The sequence below is a fragment of the Cottoperca gobio genome, chromosome 23 (genome assembly GCF_900634415.1).
Source record: "Cottoperca gobio chromosome 23, fCotGob3.1, whole genome shotgun sequence".
Taxonomy (NCBI): domain Eukaryota; kingdom Metazoa; phylum Chordata; class Actinopteri; order Perciformes; family Bovichtidae; genus Cottoperca; species Cottoperca gobio.
In genome coordinates, this window is record NC_041377.1 from 1,416,435 (window position 1) to 1,421,761 (window position 5,327).

A 5,327-nucleotide genomic window follows, 5' to 3' on the forward strand; every position below is an offset into this window, starting at 1 on the left:
GTTGCAGACTCTTGTTGGAATTTGATGGAATTGGCTGCGTGCTGGAGCTTTGTTCTTTCTCCTCTCTGACTGCCCCGTCAGGTCAGCTACAGATAAACAGCGGGCTGGTCGGGTCTTTTTCTTTTCTCTTAAGAGTAAGTTACATCAGCTGTCTGTTATGTCCTGCCAGGAACTGCACTTGAAAGGAATGCATCGAGGCGTCCGTGCCAACTCTCCGCTTCGCCAGTCAACAAGATCCTCGTACTACAGGTGTTCTCTCTCTCTCTCACTATCAATGACAAGACTTTGAATCATATCAATAATATATCTTTTGTATGGGCTCTTCCACCTGCTGTGGAGCGCAGGAAATCCACAGGAAGGTTCAAATGAAAAACTAGGAGGTCTGGCCGTGCTCCAGCTGTTGACCGAGTGTAATCATAGGAAGAGCTTAGGGAAGCATGGGAGCCATTTCAGGTCATCTCCAACGACAGGGTATGCAAAGTGAGCGGTTCACGAGGATGCAGGGAGAGGAAGGGATGCGCATCACCTTACACTGGCGAATAATTATCAATGCTCCACAGACCAAACATGGAAGACAAGGGATTATCTGGCAGGAGCCTGCAATGCCCTCCGGTTAAACAAGGACTCATTGTATTGTCACAGGAATGCCATGTGTGAGAAAACACCATCTCCGTTTACAAGGCAGTCGTACGCCCGCTACACTGTCGAGGGCACTCATTTAATTAACTTGAGCGTGAATCATTCCAGGTGACAGCTGATCACTCGTTTCCATCTTCCAGGATGAATGTGCATCCATGCTCTACTCCAACAGAGCCGTTTATTGTACTTTATTAATGTACATGTCAGCTGAAACGCTGGGTTGTATTGTACAGCAACACCTCCACAGAACAGAGCAAGTGGAGACCGTGGAGACCTCCGCTCTTTCAAACCAGTTCATCAACCTCCTATGTTTCTTGGACGGGACACGTTAACCCCCATCCACAAAGCATAACATGCTACTGCTCTCCTGCTCCGCACTTGTGTTTGAACAAGCCCAATGTGGTTCCACTCTCTACGTTTGCTGTGCTTCAGGTGCAAGAGGTGCCGGAGCAGCTGCGTATAACACGGGAGACGTGAGATGCAAGAAGCTGCCATTTTCGTCTGTGCACACTCTGAACATTTTCCAAAGAGTATGAAAGCTCCCTCAGTGGGGGCACTGGAACCGCTTACTGAGCATCTTTCCTCAGAAACATGAGTCATGACTCTCAGCCGCTTCACAAACCCCAGTGACTCACGGACACCATCTGATGGCTGATGAGCAGAATAGCATCAAGATTGAATTCTTGTGTATGAGCAGATTTCTACAGCCTCCATGTTACCTTTGATGAAACCTGAATGAAGCTTTTGTGCCTCACACACAGTTTTGATCTCTTGTGGACTAATAACAAACTGAGAAATGGATGAAAGAGAGATCAGACCGCCTTAAAGATCCTCACCAACTTTCTCCTAATCTCCCCCTCCGATAATAACGGCCAACTTTAAGCCCAGGCTCAACAAAAAGAGAGCAAATAAAAATAATGAGGAGCATGATATGAAGGGAAACAAAGAGAGAGATTAGAGCTCTTTGAGGCTGGTGTTTGATTTAATCTCACGGCCGGTTTGTTGTGCAATGCCTTTCCCAGAATGAAGACATTATGTTGATCGGCCGAAAAGTGCTCCATCACTACTTTTGACTAGTTTGTTGATCATTAAGCGGCAGCTGCCACAAAGTGTGTGACGGCTGCTGGTATCACTTCCTAATCGGGCAAACGTTGGTACCAATGGCTTTGTTATTGGTGAAGGACAAATGTTCTGATACAACACTTTTAGTTTTATTAAAACTAATATAGATTTAGACTTACTAACTCTTGACATGTTAGAAAGTGAGAAACGTATGACCTGTTATTAACACTTATAACGGCAGACATGACGGTTATAATACAACCTAAATACTAGCTCACAAGAGAATGCAACTACCAACCAGATGATTAAACCAGATGTTTTCTAGACCTGGCAACCCAAACGTTGTTCTTTCTAAAGGAGTGAATCAATGTTTTGGGGTATACGCTTTCCAAAAAGTTGAAGAGACTAATCTTATTTATGTCTGTGTACACATGTACACATCAGGATGTTTAGCATAGCTTAGCATAAAGACTGTCTCTCAGCTTTACCCTAAATAAATCCTGCATAGACCCTCTTTAGTCTGTATATGTTTATTGGAGATTCAATGTACTATTTTCGACTTCACAAAAACTAAATATGTAGACAGATAGCCTTTGTCTCGTTTGAATAATTAATATACCCTTGTAGTGAAAGTGAAATCTTAGTTATTCCTATTCCTCCGTCATTCCTTATCCTTGGCGAGATGTTGAGCCTTGCCCCCCTACAGGAGCTAGCTGGCTAGCTGGTCGGTCCCAGTGCAGCGCCAGGTCACTTTGGTCTTCCAGGTTTTCTTTTACATCTCAGTCTCAGTTCAGCCTCTGGGAGTCCCCCTTGTTTGTCATTATGTTCTGTTATTCCAGAGTTGTGATGCCACGTAAATCTCTCAGGCATCTGGTAGAATGCCTCAATCCTTTTCATATCTTCTTGGTTTCTCTCCAGCATTCAGAGCCAAACAAAAGGATAGTCTTTTGGTGTGTAGAGGAAGCGTTGTTGTAGGCTGCAGCGCTTGTTGCCCTGATCATTTTACCTTCATGTCCACCTTGAATCCTCATCGTTTAACCAGAAATATTGCCAACTCCTACTAATGCCAGAAATAGTTGTTTTTACATTTGTCTTTCTTTATGAATTTAACAAGAGGTATGACGTTTTTATCATAACACAAGTACTTTTGTTGTACGATATATTGTCCCAACAAATAATTGCGATAAACCATATTATTGTCATTTTAGGAACCTTTTATGATGTAGCAAAATAATGCAAGCACACCCTTTCAAACAGCAATACAATTTAAATTGTTACGAGTACATTGACATTATCGTGACATGTTGGAGACATTCTTATGTAGACAAACATGCAGGTAAACACAATGGGCAATATCTACGTCAGCAGAATGTATCGAGGTCATGTCCAGATATCGTGCGATAATTCTATAACGTAAGAATGATCGAGGTCATGTCCAGATATCGTGCGATAATTCTATAACGTAAGAATGATCGAGGTCATGTCCAGATATCGTGCGATAATTCTATAACGTAAGAATGATCGAGGTCATGTCCAGATATCGTGCGATAATTCTATAACGTAAGAATGATCGAGGTCATGTCCAGATATCGTACGATAATTCTATAACGTAAGAATGATCGATGTCATGTCCAGATATCGTACGATAATTCTATAACGTAAGAATGATCGAGGTCATGTCCAGATATCGTACGATAATTCTATAACGTAAGAATGATCGAGTTCATGTCCAGATATCGTGCGATAATTCTATAACGTAAGAATGATCGAGGTCATGTCCAGATATCGTGCGATAATTCTATAACGTAAGAATGATCGAGGTCATGTCCAGATATCGTACGATAATTCTATAACGTAAGAATGATCGATGTCATGTCCAGATATCGTACGATAATTCTATAACGTAAGAATGATCGAGTTCATGTCCAGATATCGTACGATAATTCTATAACGTAAGAATGATCGAGTTCATGTCCAGATATCGTACGATAATTCTATAACGTAAGAATGATCGAGGTCATGTCCAGATATCGTACGATAATTCTATAACGTAAGAATGATTGAGGTCATGTCTATATATATCGTATTATAAGTTGATATTGTTAAAAGGATCAAGGTCAATGTTCATACATCGTAGAATTAATAACGTAAAAAGAATCAAAGTCGTGTCCTGTATTACGTACAATAAGTCGATAACGTAACACCTACTTTCTCAGTCTGCTTTAGAGGTAAATATTTTCCCCGTGGACATCTGACATCTGTTCCTCTAGCTTCGTACTTTCCCAAAATATTAAACGGTCTGTCCCTTTAAGGGCTCATAACTGATCTTTAAGGCATTGGTAAACAAATAGTTAACTATTAACAAAGCTATTAGTCTTTATCGGGCCTTAAATAACCGGATTCATTCGCATCTCATGGAGTATCTGTCTGTAAGAGTTCTCAGGCTTGAGGACAAAGTGAACCTCATGACCTCCTTCTAGCCCGGAGGAGGCGACCACGCCAGCGCGGGGATGGGATGGCCCTGACATCAATAAAGGAAACACTTATGGTTTGAGTCGGGATGATACAGCGTTTGGGATCCTTGGCAACCTGCATTTTGGTTGGCGTTCGGCAGATTCTGATCCTGGCGGTGGTATCGTGGGGATTTGTGGATTTGAGAGTGCTGGCTGTGGAATGAGATTCAGTAAAAGTGTTTTAATTTGTGCGCCCGTGTGTGTGCGTCCAGCAATAGATCTCTCTTTCCCTCCACTTGCTTTACCACGACCCCCCTCTCTATTCACACACCATTTTTTCTACTCTCCAAACGAGGTTTTCTCGGGGGGCCGGAGCAGGGCTTCATTTACTGTACAGTGGAATTATGGGTAAGGGAAGGCTTCCCAACACAAGGTGGCCGACGGGAGGCGTTGCCAGCCACCGTGCTGATGGTGGTAATGCATTACGAGTCCTGCAGATGGAGATGATTTGTCGTTTTTTTTCAAAGGGGGGAAAAGCTTTGACGTGCGCAGCTCTGATATGCATTGTCGCCTGTGTGGAGATCAAAACACTGGACGTCCATCAAAATACCCCGAAGGCCAAATTCAGCAGTTGAACAGAGCAAGAGAAATAAAGAGAGAAGAGCGTCTGTCAGCAGTGCAGCCTTGCGGACCGTGCTGCGGTCGACTGTGAGGTCCCGGTGACCTGGCCCTACTGATGTGCTGGGCCTCAGCGCTGGCTCCGGCCTTGACCAGCACAGGGAACATGATACTTAAATCATTCATAATTAGCTCCTTCCCTTTTGCTTAATAACACATGAAGATAAAATGGGTTCCAAGAATTTTCCAAATGGAAATAGTTGGTTTGGAATTAAAAGCTATAAAATGGGCTACGAGCTCTGTATTGTCGTGGTTCCCTCTCTCGCTGATTCCTTTCTCTTTTCTCTTTAGCACCTTTTTCTATCTTCAGTGGTGGAAGTACATTCACTCAAGGGCTCTAGTACAACTTCAAGGTACCTGAGTGCTTCCAGTTCATGGTCCTTTATACTTGTACTCCAGACAGGAGTTAGCTAACCCAATACTGACGGGACCAGTAAGCACTTTTACCTGCTAACATACCTTTCCTTAAGCTTGTGGAGTATTCAAAGAGACGTC